The sequence below is a fragment of the Rhinopithecus roxellana genome, chromosome 15 (assembly GCF_007565055.1).
Source record: "Rhinopithecus roxellana isolate Shanxi Qingling chromosome 15, ASM756505v1, whole genome shotgun sequence".
Taxonomy (NCBI): Eukaryota; Metazoa; Chordata; class Mammalia; order Primates; family Cercopithecidae; genus Rhinopithecus; species Rhinopithecus roxellana.
In genome coordinates, this window is record NC_044563.1 from 44,080,947 (window position 1) to 44,099,892 (window position 18,946).

Sequence of the window (18,946 nt, forward strand, 5' to 3'; positions counted from 1 at the left end):
AACCTCAATCTTTACAAAAATTAGCTGGGTGTGGTGGCACACACCTGTAGCGACTTGGGAGGCTGAGGTGGGATGATCACCTGCTCCTAGGTAGGTCAAAGCTGCAGTGAGCTGTGATCAGGCCACTGCATTCCAGCGTGGGTGACAGAGCAAGACCCTGTCTCAAAAAAAAAAAAAAAAAAAAAAAGAAAAGAAAATAAAAAGAAAGAAAATAGAAAAAAGAAAAAAGGAAAGAAATGCTGTTTTTTAAAAAGAAGGTGGACAAATAGCATTGAAAATCTAATCTGAGAAAGAGCATTATTTTCCAAGTTCAAAATTCTGGTCCCTGGGCTGCAGAAAACTAAAAGCTACATTTGTTAGAAATAAGACTTTACTTATGGAGCCCCAGAGCAAGTGACAGCTTCAGCCAATAAACTTTGAAAAGCCCTCTACTCTTTGAACCTCTCTCTTGCATGAGATGTTACTCGTGTGATTTGATTTTGGAAAAAAAAAAAAATGGCACTGAATGTATTCTTCAAAGAATGAAGGGAAACTGCAGGGAGTTGTGTCTAGCCTGCTGGAACGTTAGAATGTGTTTTAACTACTCAATGTCATTCTTTCATTTTTGGCCATTAGATCAACAATGAGTCATTGATGTTGAAATAGAACTTTTCATACCTTTGATCCTTCGCGGACTGCATCTCTACTTTTCTCCTAGGGAAGCCTATTCACTTCCCCCAACTTTTTCATCTATTAATTGCTCCAGAAAGACTAGATTGGCTGAGCAACTCTCCCCACTCACTCGGTTTCTCCCTAGCATTGTGTAAGTACTCTCATCAAAGCTCTTATCCCACTTCCCAGGAATTGTTTATTTGTATTTATCCTTGAGTGTACTGCTGTTACTGTAAGGCAGGACCTAGCATTATTCTGTCTTAAATATCCCGTATTTCACAGACTGCAGACTGCCTGCGACATAATAAATGATGAATAAATTGTTGATCATCGTATATCAAACACAAGTAACTTTAAAGTTTATCCTATGCTGTTGCGCACCATTCCTTTGCAAATGTTTGTCCTTTGGCTATAACTCTGAGGATTCCTCTTCAGTCCCTTTCATTGGTTCCCTTCTGTCTACTTCTTAAGTGTTGTTCTCCAGAGTTCTGTCCATACCCTTCTTCTCTTCTTGCTAAATATTTTCCCTGAATGAGCTCATCTCCTTCCCTTCATTTGCCTCCACACAGAGAATACTGAAAGCCACATTCCTTTTTCCCAGTCCAAACCTCACTGCTGAAATTCATACCCACTCTGCATGTCCCAGCCATCTTTATCCAGATACCCTAGTCACTCACCTTCAACATAGCCAATATGGACTCCCTTTTTCCCCGTGTATCTCTCCCACACCCCAAAAAGTTTTTTTCTGAGTTCCCTAGCTCAGTGAGCCTCATTCTTCCAACTTATGTTACCTGTTTCTCCATATTACATTCGTGACCTAATCTGTATTTACAGCACCTCTTCTATTTTCTGCATCTCTATGCCTGTTCTTTTTTTTTTTTTTTTTTTTTTTTTTTGAGACGGGGTCTCGCTCTGTCGCCCAGGCTGGAGTGCAGTGGCCGAATCTCAGCTCACTGCAAGCTCTGCCTCCCGGGTTTACGCCATTCTCCTGCCTCAGCCTCCCGAGTAGCTGGGACTACAGGCGCCAGCCACCTCGCCCGGCTAGTTTTTTGTATTTTTTAGTAGAGACGGGGTTTCACCGTGTTAGCCAGGATGGTCTTGATCTCCTGACCTTGTGATCCACCCGTCTCGGCCTCCCAAAGTGCTGGGATTACAGGCTTGAGCCACCGCGCCCGGCTATGCCTGTTCTTTCTTTTTTTTTTTTTTTTTTTTTTTTTTTTTTTTTTATTATACTTTAAGTTCTAGGGTACATGTGCATAACGTGCAGGTTTGTTACATATGTATACTTATGCCATGTTGGTGTGCTGCACCCATCAACTCGTCAGCACCCATCAATTCATCATTTATATCATGTATAACTCCCCAATGCAATCCCTCCCTCCTCCCCCCTCCCCATGATAGACCCCAGTGTGTGATGTTCCCCTTCCCGAGTCCAAGTGATCTCATTGTTCAGTTCCCACCTATGAGTGAGAACATGCGGTGTTTGGTTTTCTCTTCTTGTGATAGTTTGCTAAGAATGATGGTTTCCAGCTGCATCCATGTCCCTACAAAGGACGCAAACTCATCCTTTTTTATGGCTGCATAGTATTCCATGGTGTATATGTGCCACATTTTCTTAATCCAGTCTGTCACAGATGCCTGTTCTTTCTAACCTCAATTGCTTATCGGCTCTTATGTGGACTATGACAATAGCCTAATAGGTGATCTATTAAAATATGATCTCCAAACTGTTACTAAGTGGATCTTCCTAAACCACAGTTGTCATCATGTGACTCTCCTGTTTTATTTCCTTCATTATTTACAGAAAGCCTCCTTCAGTGGAAGTTTGTCTTCTTAGTAAAGCAGACTCTGAGATGGAATTAAGCATATGGGTGGTTATTAAGGAGTGCCTTTGAAGTCAACCCCAATTGAAGGAAAGAAGCAGGAGTGAGCAGAGGAAGGTGAATCACAGGGAGGGAGGGAAGGAAGGAGGGAGGGAGGGAGGGAGGAAGGAAGAAAGGAAGGAAGGAAGGAAGGAAGGAAGGAAGGAAGGAAGGAAGGAAGGAAGGAAGGAAGGAAGGAAGGAAGGAAGGAAGGGAAGAAGGAAGGAAATTATCCTAGAAACAAGTAATGAAAGCCAGCACCTCCTTTTCTGAAGCCTTATCTTGAACATGGCTTCAAGAGAGCTTTAGTAGCTCAGTGATTACACAAGTCCTTCAGGGATCAGGCGTGAAGCCAATACCTCAAGAAATTGTTCCTGTGAGTTAATTTAATGAATCAGGTCAGACTGACACAACATCTCCCAGATATAACCTTAAGAAATAAATGGAGGAGAGGTGTTGGCAATGCATGCAAACTAATAAAAATTTACTCCATAAAGAGAGAATAATTTTCTAAGCAGCATCCTGATTCATGACTCTTAAATTTATGTCAGTAGTTATTCTAACAATGAAGCTCTCTCACAGAAAAAAAAAAAAATAAGCAGGATAGAGAAGAACATTTTTTAAAACCTTAAAAATTGAAAAATGGAGGAATATAAAATATGCTAAATTGTTTTGTCTTTGCTAATCAGATATAAGTTGAAAATTTAAATAATAAAATGTGCTCAAATTAAATCCAAACTGCACTCAACAAGTTTCCCCATAGCAGCACATAACCGAGAATACCCGGCAGTTTTCAGCATTTGTTTGTTAACATTTTATCCTCATGTAGCAACTCCTACTAGTTTTCCTTGGGTTAGTTAGTTGGTAGTTAGTACAATTTCATTTCTAGGACTAGGCCCTACATTTATTATTATCCCTATTCCCTCACCTTGAACATGACATCACTCTTCTTTCATTTGGGCATTGTCTCTTCTCACAAAAGTTTGCACTAAATGTTTATATATATAGATAGATACAGATATAGATATATCCATGTTATACAAATATAGTATATAATATTACATAACATGTAATAATTCTAATGGCAGAGTCTGAGTCTTTATGTTTATAATCTGTTTGCCCATCTCACTTGTGACTAGGCATTACTGCGTCACTAGGCCCACTTGTGAATGCTCAGTTGACTGGAGTGAAAAGTACGTCACTGTGGTCGTTATCTGAAATAAACAGTTTCACCAATATTCACTATATTTGACTTGGTTAGGCAGAGGCAGTGGGTTTAAAGAGACCATGAAAAGAGTTTAAGAAGAATAGAAATAAAACATCTTTCTTTCTCAAATCTAAAATTAAACTAATTAAGAGTCTTTACTTCTTGACCAAAGTCTAGTTAGTCTCAATAAAACAAACAAAGTAAATCAGTTTTCTAGTTCAAATAGTCTCCAAAGAAAGTTTAAGGGAAAGAAAATGAGGAACATAAATGGAAATGACTGGACATTTCACCAGAGATTCCACAACCACTGAAATTTTCTAGAATCATATAATTATCCCAGAAAAGATGCTTTCTTAAGTCTAACCTAAAGTTCTTTGGGTAGTATAAATGTATTCCTTTTGGATCTTATACCAGATGTCATCGAGAATAACCTTCACCTAGTCATATGTACTACTCTTCCCTTGTTTGTGATATATGGATTTTATTCTTTATCTTTTCTATTTATAGCCACGGCTCTACTAATGAAAATAATGTATTCCAATGCACACATCATTATTAAAAATATTTTTGAGAGAAGCAGAACTAACAGTTAAACTCATGTGTAAGTAAAATATTACCTGCCCCTCTCCAGACCTTTCAACCTTCTCAGGTGGCCATTCAATCTCTCAGGATGGCCTCCAATGTTGGATTACAAAACAAGCCCTCTCCAACTACCAGATCAAGACACACCTTCCTCCTAACACCTAAACATCTTCCAAAATTTGCTGATTTCTAGCGGAGGATTTTAGCTAAAATATTGCATATATACCAGGATTCATCTGCACAGCCCTGTTGCTATATGTCTTTCCACTCATGTGTCTGGATGAGACAATATAAAGAAAACCTACTTTCTTCATCACAGACACAGATCTGCCTAGTATGTTGACTAGGCCAATTTTCAGCCTCCTAAGATCTTAATTTCACTGTCGCTGGAGCTAAGAGGTACAGTTATGGAACAGTAGAGCTGAAAATCTATTCTGGGTGACAGACAATCTGAGATGGGTTGCTATGGTCGAGAAGGATCTATGTGACAGAAGGAACTCCTTCTCATCTGCACAAATAAGATGTTGCCCTCGACTCATGCAGAAAGTACAAATAGCATATGCCATGTGTGATTACCACTTTCTATGAAAATCCATCTACATTGTGAAGTAGGTGATGTAATGGTTATCCACTACGTTTGCAGATGGGAAAATGGAGGTTATTTCCTGCAAGAAAGAAAGAAGGAAAAAGCTAGCAAGGTGGCACATGCTTGTAATCCCAGTGATTTGGGAGGCCAAGGCAGGAGGATAGCATGAGCCCAGAAGTTCAAGAGTAGTCTGCCAGCCTATGCAACATATCAGGACTCCATCTCACAAAAAAGAACAATGACAACAACTTAGGGAGATGGAGAAATTAGGGCAAAAGGAGAGAATAATACACAAACTGACACCGTTGTTGAAAGAGTAAGCTGTGGCTTCCAAGAAGATATTCTATATACTTTGATTATCTTTGAGATGAGGATTTTAGGCTTCTTGAGGTTGATGGAGCAATGGTATAATCTAAAGACAACCCTATTCTAAATACCATCTTACAGGTAACTGGGACAAAGCCCTGTGTGGCCCCTGGCAGGTGTATCGTTTGTGAGTATGCCAGTATCCTCCTCTCCACCTACTGCTGCAGAGACCAATGATTGACAAGATCTGAATAGTTTCTTTTTGTTGTTGTTGTTGTTGTCCAGGGTAGCTTTAACAAAAGTATGTTGTTCTCAAAAGATCTGTTAATGGCAGCATGCTAGGAACTCCATTTCTTCAATCTATCTTAAATTACTAAATTTTTTGTCTTTATTTATTTTATTTATTTATTTATTTATTTTTTTTTTAGTAATAATACTCTAAGCCATTGGAAGCAAGAATAGCTTCTGCTTATGATGGCTGAAGCCAGATGGGCTCCATAATTATTTTTTAAATACATTTTAGGTTGTGCTACTACCTTTAATTCACTTATCACAATGCCCCTACCCAAATCTTAAGGCTATAAAACAAATACTTTGTAAACTCTTTCCAGAAAGAAGTTCAAGCAGAAATGATGTCAGGGCATGAAGAAAATTAGTTATTTAGAATGGGTAAAAAGGAAAAGAATGAAAGGATGGTGAAGATAAATCTTGGCTTTCAGAGTAGAAAACCACAAAAGCAGCCAGAAATTGAATATTTTTAAAATGTGACAAATGGCTTTATGCTTTTCATATTAGCTATTAACTGCTGAGAGTCATTAGGCATAGTATGCAAAAGGCAATAATTGAATGTTCGAATATTCTGCAGTGCCACAATGGAATTCCTATTTCTAGCGTCCACTGTAATTATGAATCATCCTCAATACATGGGACTTATAGAAGAAATGCTGCCCTCAAATCAAGCTTGCATTGCTCAAGCTATTTTTACCCTTATTTTAACCAGTGGAGGTAGACATTCCAATTTGCTGGGCACAGAAAATGTATTACTTTAGCCACTGTATGGTATTTTGAAGTACAGGAAGTCTTCTTGAAGGGGTTCAAGGAGATGGGAAAGATGAAAGACTCTAAGTTCCCCAAAGCTCACATATTCCTAGCCCTCACCAGGCTTTACAGCCATTTTTTCATTACAGCACATCTGTCTAGATCCTTCATCCTCTTCTGCAAGATGTTCTCTCAAGCTGTCTTCCTTCCTCTGCCAGGCCATCCCTTGGACCTTAGAGTTGTCAATCTCTTTAACAATTCCAGAACATACCCTCAACCAGACAAGTCCTTTCTACCTGCATTTAAGTTCAACCAACCCACTTCCATTATCTAAACAATTCCTACAACTCTACTTCTTTCCAAAAAAACCACCTCCCAATGAGTAACCCAACAGAACTAGTTGTCAAGTCCTGAGTTTTAGCTCAAGAACATCAATTATATATGTGCAAGAGATTGGAGATTAAGTCACAAAGTTCTTGGGTTTTGGTTAACAACAAACTTAGACTAGACCTGGGTAAATGGGATGCAGTTGCCAAATAAACTCTTAGTCTGAGGTTGCATTAACAGAAGAATACTAACCTAGCAGAAACAATAGTCATTTTATATGTGGCATCAATCACGTGTCAATTAGCACATAATACCTGGAAGGTGTGTTCGTATCTGAAGTGGTGGAAAAATAGAGTGTACACAAACTGGGGGACAAGAAAAATACTTAGTGACTTGGAAAACACATCAAAAAACAATAAAAGCAACTAGGGATGTTCAAGACCATTGGCCATTTTCCCACCCAGTTTGTTCTTCTTTCTGACGTCTCATTTCCTCCTGACAGTATCATTATAACATACACTAAGTCCCATTGTCTACCATGCCTTGTGATGGGCACTGGAGAAATAAGGGTTATTAGGGCCTGGTCTCTGACCCTAGTCCCTAGGGCTTCCAATCACTCATCCTCAGAATCCAAATACTGTGGATTTAAATAGAAAAAGCTGTGTCAAAAATACCTCATGGCATTCTGTTTGTGATGGGTGGCACTTAAGCACACTTTAGTTAATAGTGTTATTAGAGTGAATATCATTGTACAGTGGAAAAAACATTAACTTTCCAACCAGATATAACTGGGTTAAAATTCTATTCTTTGCATCACTACCTGTGACATTTCTTTAAAGTGGTGTTGCATTACACGATTATTAGAACCACTCGAATAACACTGGTAATGGACATAGTATTAGACCCATCTAACAAGTGATGGAATGGGGATTCAAACCCACACAGTCTGACTTCAGAACCCATGTGAAGTAGAAAAAACTCCATTGTTAGATTAAAACCAGACTGTTACAGCTTTGGTCAATGGTCTCTGCATGCCTAATTTATACACATGGAAATAAGCTGCATTATTTTTCAGCAATCTCTAAGAATATTTACCCAGCTCATTCTGTACATCTTTGCCATGTGGAAATAGGACTCTTTGCACCCTAATGATGGGCTGCACCTGGCAGAGATTATCATGATGAAAACATTCTCCCTTACTGAGGGTCCATTCAGGAGCTCTCATTTATTCTTTCCAATCTACTTGCTCAGTGCACATGAAAATGGCTATGCTTCTCCCCAAGGCAACTTCTCAAACAAAGACTGTTGCTCTTTCTGTCACCTGGGCTTCATGGATAATTGGAAAGCCTCTGTAGGTGCTGGCAGTTCCACAGCAGCTGTTGATTTGCCCTCACCCACAGTAGGAGGAAATGCCAAAATCTGTAAAGAAACAAATCTTCACTAAAGTCCGATCAGATGGATACAGATTGTTGCAACCAACCATGCAATGACAAACATGCTCAGAAAGCTTCCTTCAGACATGTGGGTCCAAACAATCTCTGAAAATAGAGCTAGGTCCCAGACAGGAAGGCTTAATGTGGCTAAAATGATTGCAACACAGCATCACAGGAGGAAGATAAAATGGAATTTCCAAAGGTTTTCATAAAAATGGCATTGAGCTATTGGAGAAATAACAATAGCTATCATTTGAGGACTTGTTCAATGCCAAGAGTTAAGCTAGGCATTCTACCTCATTTTTTTTCATCCATCCATTTATTCATGCATTAATTTGAAAAAAAAATGATGAAGCACCTAGTGTGCTAGGTGCTGTAGTAGGGACTTGGAATAAAACAATGATATACATGGTTTCTAACAACACAGAAGCCATAATCTAGTGGAAGAGACAAATTTAAAACATATCTGTCAAAAGCAATTTTTCCAATTAAACTTATAATGTCCCAAAAAGAGAGTTATTTGGGGTACTGCTATAATTTTCTTTGGAGAAGATACTTGAACTAAGATGTAAAGTACAAGTGGAGGTTACCAGGAGAAAGCAAGAGGAACAGAAGGAATTGCACATGGGAAGGATATTTAAACAACCCTGAAAGGCAAGTGATATTGTGCCATTTTACAGCTAAGAATGCTTAGGCTCAGAGAGGGTGAGTAGCTCTAAGATCACACATGAGAAAACACTGAATCTCAAGATTTGAATTCAAATTATCTTTTTTCCTAAGGAGTTATGTTCCTTATAGAATATATAAAAGGAGCTCTATCCATCCATCATTAGTATATTACCTTTTTTAAAAAAAGAGATACTTTTCTGTGTCAGGGATTTTTTTTTTTCTCCACATTCATGGATGTTAATAGAAGAAAATACCTTACTTTCAAACATGAGAGTTGTATTGCTCAGTACACATAACCAAGAGGGACTTGATTTTATCTGTATTACTAGGAGAATGTTTCTCTGGTCCTTTTCATAATTCCCTCTGGAAAACCCTCTCACCAATAGTGATTTAATGCTAACACAATTTAAATAAAATAAAGCAGATATTGTAGTTGGCAAATGAGTGAGCTCCTGGTATCACAGTGATTGATATACCAATGGACAGAGTCGTGAACACCTGGAGGCCTCAGGGAATCATTTTTCTATGTTTTGAGACATCTTTTTCTAGGAACTTCTCTCAGTGCCAGTTTTTTATGCATGTGCATGGTGATAATAATAGTGATAATAACAAAAATCCCAAGGGTAATCATTTAGTGGGAGCCTATGCAGCAGGCGTGTAAGCATTTTATTGATGTTTAAGACATACATCTTCTGCACTTTAACATATCTGAAGTCCAGATGTGTCTCATAATCAATGACAATTTACAATTTTTTGTATTTTTTCTTAACTGAAAATAAAATAATCCATGCTATTTATAATCAATGATTTCTTAGACTCAACAAAATATGCAACATAAATTTTGTTTAATCTTCACACAAACCTGTGAGGAAGTTCTAATATAATTTTGTATCTTATAATAAAAATTGTATATGTTTATTGTATACAACCTATTGTTCTTAAATATGTATACATTGTGGAATGGCTAAGTTGAGCAAATTAATTTATCCATTCTCTCACATAGTAATCATTTATTTGTGTTGGAAATACAATGTACTCCCTTAGAAATGTTCAAGAATATAATATATTTAGGCCGGACGTAGTGGCCATGCCTAAATACCAGCACTTTGGGAGGTCGAGGTGGGCAGATCGCTTGATGTCAGGAGTTCGAGACCAGCCTGGCCAACAGGGTAAAACCTCGTCTCTATGAAAAATACAAAAATTAGCCAGGTGTGGTAGAATGTGTCTGTAATTCCAGCTACTCAGGAGGCTGGGGCATAAGAATCACTAGAACCCAGGAGGCAGAGGTTGCAGTGAACCGAGATCATGTCACTGCACTTCAGTGTGGGTGACAGAGTGAGACCCTGTCTGGAAAAAAAAAAAAAAAAAAGAATACAATACATTGTTATTAACTATAGTCACTACATTGTACAATATAGCTCTTGAATTTATTCCACTCCAGTATCTTTATTTTACACATAATGAAACAGTCTTAAAATGTAAAGTAACATGTCTCAAGTTACAGGGTTATTAAATGGAGAATTGAAATTCTGACTCAGATTTTTGTTCTCTCCAGTCTTTGAGACAAAATCGTGTTCCAGAGATTTGCTTTGAAATGACTTAGATAGCCAAATGGTCATAACTGGACTAATGTTATCATTTTCTGTTGCCATGTCACTGCATGCACAAATTTATTATGTGTTTGATTTCTCATTTGTGCAGCATGGGGGATGTTTTGAATTGTATACTAAAAGGAAACCTGGAGTTAGGTTTTAAAATAAATGATGAATAAAAGTCCACTTAAGTTCATATAACACAGCAATTCAGAATGGAGGCTTTGAGTCACACAGCCCAGATTTGAATTTTGTTTCTTCAACTTGCTAACTTTACAATCTTGGGCAAATCATGTACCTTTTCCGAGTCCCAGTTCATCATCTATTATATGGTACATGAAATGTATTTAAACAAACATTTACAGTGTCCCTTGGAATAGGCTAGAAAACTGCAGCCAGAGAGTGAGCAGATGCACAAGCCCCTATTTCCCTTAGAATACTGCAGAGAGCATGTGTGGTATGAGCCACAGCTAAACACACCATGGAGTTAGGCACTGGGAGAAGGTCCCCTCTCCACAGGGTGCTGAGGAAATGGAGCACCTGTGCCATGGCGGCATTCTTTCCATGAGTTCTAGTCTGCCCTAGGTTATGAATCCTTGTTAGTCCAAGCTCCTGATAACAGCAACTCCTCTATCAAGCAAATGGTCCAGTGCAGCAAGCATTTCTTGCTGCAAGCTATAACTTGTTGATAGAAGGTTCAGAAGTTGCATGAAAATTTTAAATATCAATACTGAAGTTAAGGCTTGTTTTGAGAAACTAATTAGAAAATACAAGTTCAGCAGTTCCTGAAGGATGGTATGATTTCAGTTAAAGTTAGCGATATGACTTAATGATGATAATAGTGATGATGATGATGATGATGATGATGATGATGATGATGATTGTAATGTTCATGATCAAGATTATTGGAATGACTACCGCATCTTAAATTCCATTTAAACATATTGTACATTTACTCTATGTTAGGCACTGTGCTAGAGTTAGGCATTTTAATAGACTAAATAGATTTCACACAAACCTTGAAAAGGCTATTGCTATCTCCTCTTTGCAGATGAAAAATGTTGGGTCTCAGAGGCCATACCATGGTCTTCTAATTCCAAGCATTCCATTATGCTATAAACTCTTCTCAAGAGTCCTTATTAAAAAATTGACATAGGCTCATTTTTTTCTGAAGAAGATTTTATATTTCAAAATGTTATACACATTTTTAGTGTTTATTTACTACCTTAAGAAAGGAAGTTATTGAAAAACATGACAATAAGTGAGTAGTCCGAGACAAAATTTTATTTTTCTTCTTTCAAAACCAAACAAATCCATAAGAATAGCTTCTATGGAAAATTCTACCAACTGCATATATTGGTGAGGATTTAGAGCAACTGAAACTCTCATAAATTGCTAGTAGGGAAACTAGCAGTTTCCTGTGAATATTTATCAGTCCTCTGACCCAGTAATTCCACTTCTAGGCATTTACCCAAAAGAAGTAAAAATAAATGTCCAGAAAAAATATGTATGTGTGAATATTCATCATCACTTTATTCATAGCAGTCCTAACACAAACAATTCAAATGTTTATAAATAGAAGAATAGACAAACAAGCTGGGGTAAACTTGCATAGTGGAAATCCTAAAACTCATTTTTCTGAGTGAGAGAAGTAAAACAGTATATGCTCTGGTTTCATTCCCATAAAGCTCTAGAATAGGCACATCTGTTCTATGGTGATGGTATTCAAAACAGTGATTGCCTGAGTTTAGGGGATTAACTAAGAAGGGACATGAAGAAATGTTCTGGGGTGATGGAAATGCTCGCTGTTTAAATACAGTGTGGGTTAGATGGGTATTGTCAAATCTCATTAATTGTAACAGTTACAATCTTTACATTATACTGTATATAAATCACACCGACTGATAAAAAAGAAAACACAGCAGGAGCTGTAAGTTTTTTGGTCAGACTAGTATTTTACTTTATCTCTTTAGACTGATGATTAGTTCTATGAATAGCCATAAAAACCAATTCTAACATTATTTTTATTGCTAAAGTTCCAGCCCCAGCTGCTTTTACCTCTATGGCTGACACTGTTAATAATTATACTCCAATATCCAATCATTCCTCTGTTTCTGTAACTCCCAAGTTTAGCTGGGTAAATGGACCACCAGCTGAAGACCACACTCCCCAGTCTTTCTTAAAGCTAGATATGGATATATGATTAATTTCTGTCTAGTTGACAGTAAGTAATGTGTGCAACTTCTAGATTATATCCTTAACAGGCAAGGCGAGTGCTTTGTTCTCCCCTATTCTCTTCTCTGCAACCAAGAAATACTCCTAGCAGATGTGATGTTCAGCCAACTTCAAACGTGGTTTGACAGTGATGGAGCCTTAAGAGAGCTTGGGGTCTCACCCTGTCAAGCCACCAACACAGGCACAGACCACCTACCAAAACTTCTAAAGGAGAAAGAAATAAAATCTTCTCATTTACACTACTGTATTTGGGGAGTCTTTTTGTTATAGCCTCCCAGTCTGTATCCTCATTAATACCATCACCATAAGTTTCAGGCAGCTTCTGTAGGACCTTGCTTTGGGAATCCACTAACATCTGCTTGAGAAGATTACAGAAAAACCTGAAGTAGATGTCACTGTCACATGAAATCCTCAGCACCCACAAAGGAAACTTCAGCCCCAAATGAGGCAGCAGCTCTGAGAGCTACACAGGGTAGACCATAGCCCCAGATACCCTGGATGGCTCACAAGCATCCTCGTCAATATTACATCCCAAGTGTGGAGGAGTTATAGAGTCGGCAGCTGGAACTTCATAGTGAGCCTCTCAGCCTGCATGTCTCCAGAGGAAGAACTATCAAACCAATTGGACCTCCCTCCTCAGTGTTATCTTTCCTGACTCCCCAGAGAGATCATTTCCCTCTCAATCTGACCTGACTTTGAAAGTTTCATTCCATCTCACCATTTTACATTTTGTTTATTTCAGTTTCATTTGCTCCTGGTTTTGACACAGTAAGCTTGTTATAGCTTTCAATGCTTTTTAATCTGCCCGTACCTTACTCTCTGGATCAATGCTGACTCTCTTGACATGAGTGTGCCAGGAGGCTTAATTAACCACTTAGATATTTCCTTACACATTGCAGTTCCCAAAGTACATTCACTTCTTTCGGCACATTTTTATCTTCAAATATTAAGCAGAAAATTTTTGGTATCTCTATTTACACATGAGATACCTGAAGGACAGTGAAAATAATACATCCAAGATTGCATAAAGAAAGAGATTGTGCAAAACTGTGTGTGTCTCCTGATTATAAGTCTAATGCTCTGCTCACTAAGCTATGATCTAATCCTTGGTATCCTGTTTAAAAATGCAGGACAATAGATATAGTCAGAGCACTCATCTCTAAGCAAAGGGATAATGAGTGAGGACAAAAGAGGGTTTTAAATTCCTACAAATTAATCTTCTTTCCCTGTTTTGGCAAATGGCATCACCATGAATCCAGCTATCTAAGACAGAAAAATTGCCTTCACCCAGGACATTTACCTTTAAATTTCCCCACTCAATTATTTGCCAGGTTATCTTCTTTTAACCTCTTTCCAATTTCAAATAAATATGCCTCACCGCTTTATTTTTATTAGTGATTCGACATTTATAATATACAGCCTGATTTAATTAATACCTTTATAACTTTTATCTTCATCTCTATTTTTTCTCTCCTCCAATCCATTCTGCATACTACTGCCCCGTGATCTTTCTATAAGACAAATCTGACCCTGGCAGTTCCTGCTTGGGCTACTTTAATTGCTTCCTTTAATTTTCTGAATGAAATTTACATTCTTTATTATTGCATGCAAGGCTTTTCATATTTGTATTCCCATACACTTCTGCAGATTTCTTTCTTCTCTTTCCCTGCATTCACCCTTTGTTCTACCCATACTGAGCTACTTGAAGCTTCTCTAATGCCTCTTTCTGTTTCCTGTCTCTATGCCAAGGTTCAAAAACTCAAATATATTTGTAGGTCAAGCAGATAACATAAGCATGTACAACATCCTATATGAAAGGTAATAGGAAGCAGTGTAGAGAAAGCATTTAAACTCGAATTTAAAACACTATGCTGAACTCAAACAGACTGCTTTGAAGAACTATTCCAATTGCGAGCAGACAGATTATAATCCTTGTTTGTGTTCCCCCCTATATACTGTTTCATCTATCAGCAATATCTCTATTCCCTTCTTCTTTGTCTCACTCATTCCAACTAATTCTTCAATACAGTAGTGCCCCCCATCTGCAAGGGATACATTCCAAGCCCTTCAGTGGATGCCTGAAGCCACAGATAGTACAGAACTCTATATTCACTATGGTCTTTTCCTATACATACATATCCATGATAAAGTTTAATTCATATATTAGGCACAGTGGATTAACAACAATAGTAAAATAGAATAACTATAACAATATACTGTAATAAAAGTGTGAATGTGGGCTCTCTCTTTCTCTCTCCAAATATCTTACTGTACTCATCTATTTTAGACTATAATTGACCACAGGTAACTGAAACAGTGGAAATCAAAACTGCAGATAAGGGGAGCTCCTGCACTCAACTTAGTCATTGCTTTCTCTGACCACAGATCTCCTCATTTTGGATAAACTCTCTCCTAAAGTGTCCCTTCTTCATTATTCTGCCACCTCTATTATTATGTGAGATCTTAAAGGCAGAGCAGTTGGTTATGTCTTATTTAACCTGAACTTCCAGTGCCTAGCACACAAGTGTGATGCTCAGTAAATGTTTTAGTGGATGACTATATGAGTACATCAATTTATTCCTCAATGGGATAAATGACAATAAATGAGTGACCTGAATACATGATTCTGACCTACATATCTGTAATATCTATATTGATGAGAAATGAATTTTTCCCCTCACTTTCACTTTATTCTCATCAGAGAAAGACTGTTTGCTACTGCTCTGAGGCAATGCTTCTCTTTAAGGTCTTCATGTTCTACTTTTTATTTTAAGCAGCTGAATATCAGCAATCTGAGTTTAAACAGAAATGCCCTTTCCTCCTGAAAATCACAACGAAGATTTTGTTTTGCTTTGTTTTGCAGTTAAGTGACTGTCATTGGATAGTGTATAATACAGAAATGGCCACATCAGGGTTTTATTTTCAAACAAATACCACATCATAAAAAAGCAACTAAATATTAAGATCATAGTCTCTTCATCAACAATCTACATGTGTATAAAACAGCAAGTTAGTGGAGATAATGGAATCATAATTGGCTTGGAAAATGAGGTTGGTGAAATAATTCCATGAGATGGGTTTCAGAAGGAATGAGGGAGAAAAATTTTCAGTGTCAATGGTGCAGAGAAAAAAAAGTGCCTGGCAGAAAGAATTCTTATAGGACATGCTGTGCCTTAGAGAGCTCAGTAACAAATTGGGTTGGAGGCAAGAAGAGCTAACTAATCAATTATTTCTAGAAGAAAGGAATGAAGGATTCACTTTCTTCCTTGATGGGCTGGGTGTTTCATAAGTAGTGAATGCCAAATAACTAGGAAGCCATAGCTTTATTTAATAGCATGGAAGCAAAAATAGAGGAGCATCCATGAAGTTAGAACTGAGCTCCCAAGGCAGATCTGTGAAGGGAATAAGGGGCATCAAGCTGCTGCCTAGTTAGAATGAGATCATTAGAGGAACGTGATTATAATCAAGCCACTTTTGTGCATGACACCAGGATCCCACATCTGCCTGAGACTGCAAGCTCTGAAGAGATGCTGATTGAAGTTGGAAAAAATGATAAGAGTAAATTGGAGCCAGATAAACAATTTTTCTTTGAATTGAGTGACGAGTGTACCTCAGAATATAGAGCAGCCTGTTGTAGAAACAGGGTCAAGAGGGACTTTCAAAAGCTCCTTTGTTCCAGTCCGTTACTTTCTGGAAGAATGACACCTAATCCAACACAGGTGAAAGTTGGGCTATGCCTAACTTACAGCAAAGGAGTTCCACTCAGCCTTCTAGGCAATGGTTTATACAAATATTTACCTGATAGGCAAATAAGAGTGAATGCCATGGTTTTCCCTCCATTTACTGGAGGAAATTCTGAAGACAGGAAAAGTTGCAAATGTGTGGATTTTCTGCTACCCGTCACAATCTGGGGCAGCACACAGGCATCTAGCTGGCCTGACATCAGACTCTTGGGGGCAGACCATGACCTTTGGTCCTTGGGACTTTTAGGTTGCACGACCATAGAAGCACCAATTCTTAAACTGATATAATCAAGGGTTGGAGTCCAGGTCTTGTAGTTTCGGCATCATGACCTGAAAAGAACTTTGGCCTCTAGTCCTGTTTTATGACCTCTGCATTTGGAGTTGGAAAAGACACTTCCCTTTGGTGTAATTAGAGAGCTGAGGTTTCATGTCATTCACAAACCTAATACCTTTTAATGGCCTTCCACTGCCAGTAAGATAAAATCCACAGTGCAGCATGGCATGCACGCCCTTTGTGGATCTGAGCCCTGCCTATATATTCAAACTGATCCAATCCTGCTCCCTCATCTATGCCCTATACTTGGGCAAACTGTGTGCCCAAACTTTTCCATATCTCTTTCCCTTTGCATATATAATTGACTTTGCTTACAATATTCCCACCCAAACATACCCATGGTGGTGGTGGTGTGGGGATTCTTACTCACCCTTCAATGCCTGCTCTGATGTGTCCTCCTCTTATAACGACATAAATCCCCTCAACAGAACTGCTTCCTCCCTTTCTGCGGCCAACATGCTCCTCATAAATTCCTGTATCATGTAACATATGAGTTGCTGTAAGTAAAGCACTTAGAACAGTGCTTTGCAAATAGAGTACATTCAATGAATGTTATATGATACAATGTTTTATCACAGAATTTTTCAGTCCATTACTGCATTATCTTCACTTCTAGACTATGAAAATGCCCTAAGGGAAAGGAATGCAAAGTGTTTATCTTTGTACTCCCAGCACTTTCTCACCAGCACTGTCATCAGTTAGAATATAAATTACTCTCTCTTATTTTTATTCCCAGGTAAAGAGAGATTAATTGCATTATAAATTGTTTTTAAAGGAAGAAGAATTTGAGTTCAAATTCTAACTCTGTCATTTACTACCTGTAAAAGTATAATTCTAAATTCCTTAGATCCTCAGCTTCCTCATCTGCAAAATAGGGGAAAACTTTTGCATTTTAAGTTTTTTCTTAGGCTTATGTGAGGTCATTTTTATTAAATATGTGGCACATGGCAGGACTGCTATAAATGTACGACTCTCACCTAGAGTTGAAGATGAAGGTCATTAGGATGCTGGAGGTAGAAGTGTGTTAACAGAAAGAATATATTGAAAGAGAGAATTTTTTCAAACTTTGGAGTTACAGAAAGAAATGAGTCATACAAACTTTTTCTGACTACCTTGCTCTTTTACTGTGAAATACAAAAGGATGCAATTGTGTGCACTTGGCAAAGATTCTTACACTTAATGTGAAACTTGAGGAAATCCAAAATGCAATCTTAAGATTTTTAAATCAGATCCAGAAGTAGAGTGTTCATCTCCTCTGGAGAGTGACTCAATGAAAAAAGTACTTGAGCTCAAAGGAAAAGAATTTAGGACATGAAACTTAAAAGAATAATACTTCCCTTTGAAACTGGTGCTGGAGGAATAAGAAAATTTCAGTTTTGGGGTAAGTCTAGTTCTCACTCTCTCATATGTGTGTATGTGTGTATATATATATATATATATATATATATATATATATATATATATATAAAATAAAATATACCTCTCTCACACTCCCTTCTTCCCTCCTCTCTTTTCCTTTTTGAATAGCAACAATATCTAAAAGAATCAGCATTTTAAGCATAAAATACTAAAGACTTTAATTTACAGTAGAATCATTCAAGGTAAAAATCCTGTGTTTTGTTTCCATGCCTTTCTTTTGGATTGAGGACTTACATAAGAAACTCATTCCATGAAGTGAAGACAAAAGAGTGGCCCCTAGTTACATAGCAGTCACTAATCTGGGGTTTTAATGGCCTCTGTGGTGCTTAATGGAGCAAAGCATGGGGGTGCATTTAATATCTTTTCATCTTCCTGTCAGGTTTTCCTATGTTCTTAGGTACAGCAGCCTATTTCCTCAGAATGCAGCCTCACATATTCTCCTTTTGCCTCCCAGTTGTTTTTTGTTTGTTTGTTTCTGAAGGTTAACAGTTCAAATTTTGACCTTACTCTACCAATTAGGACGTTTTATTTACTTTGCAATATTTCTATTGACACAAATTTCATCATGAAAAGAGATAGATGTTATAACTTGCACTTAAAAAGAATAAAACTGATAATTTCACAAGTCAAGTGATTCTACCCAAGATTACATAATACCTACGCTCAACCTAGGATCTCCAAGGGCAAGACTTTGTCCATTATAACAGCAAGTGCTGGCTGGGTGTGGACAGGACCATGGCTCCTAAGAGTCTGGTTCTAAACTCCAGGTCCACCTCACTAAGTGTTCAGGGTTACATCACTGGTTTAATAGCATCATCACTTGCTTCATATTTTCTGCTCAACTACAAGATGCCCTTTGTAATAAAGGTTATTTCTGGAAGGATGCAAAACTCACAGACCTCTCCCCACCTATGCCACAAACACTATTATTACAAGCTTTCTAATTTGTGTTCTATCCTCAA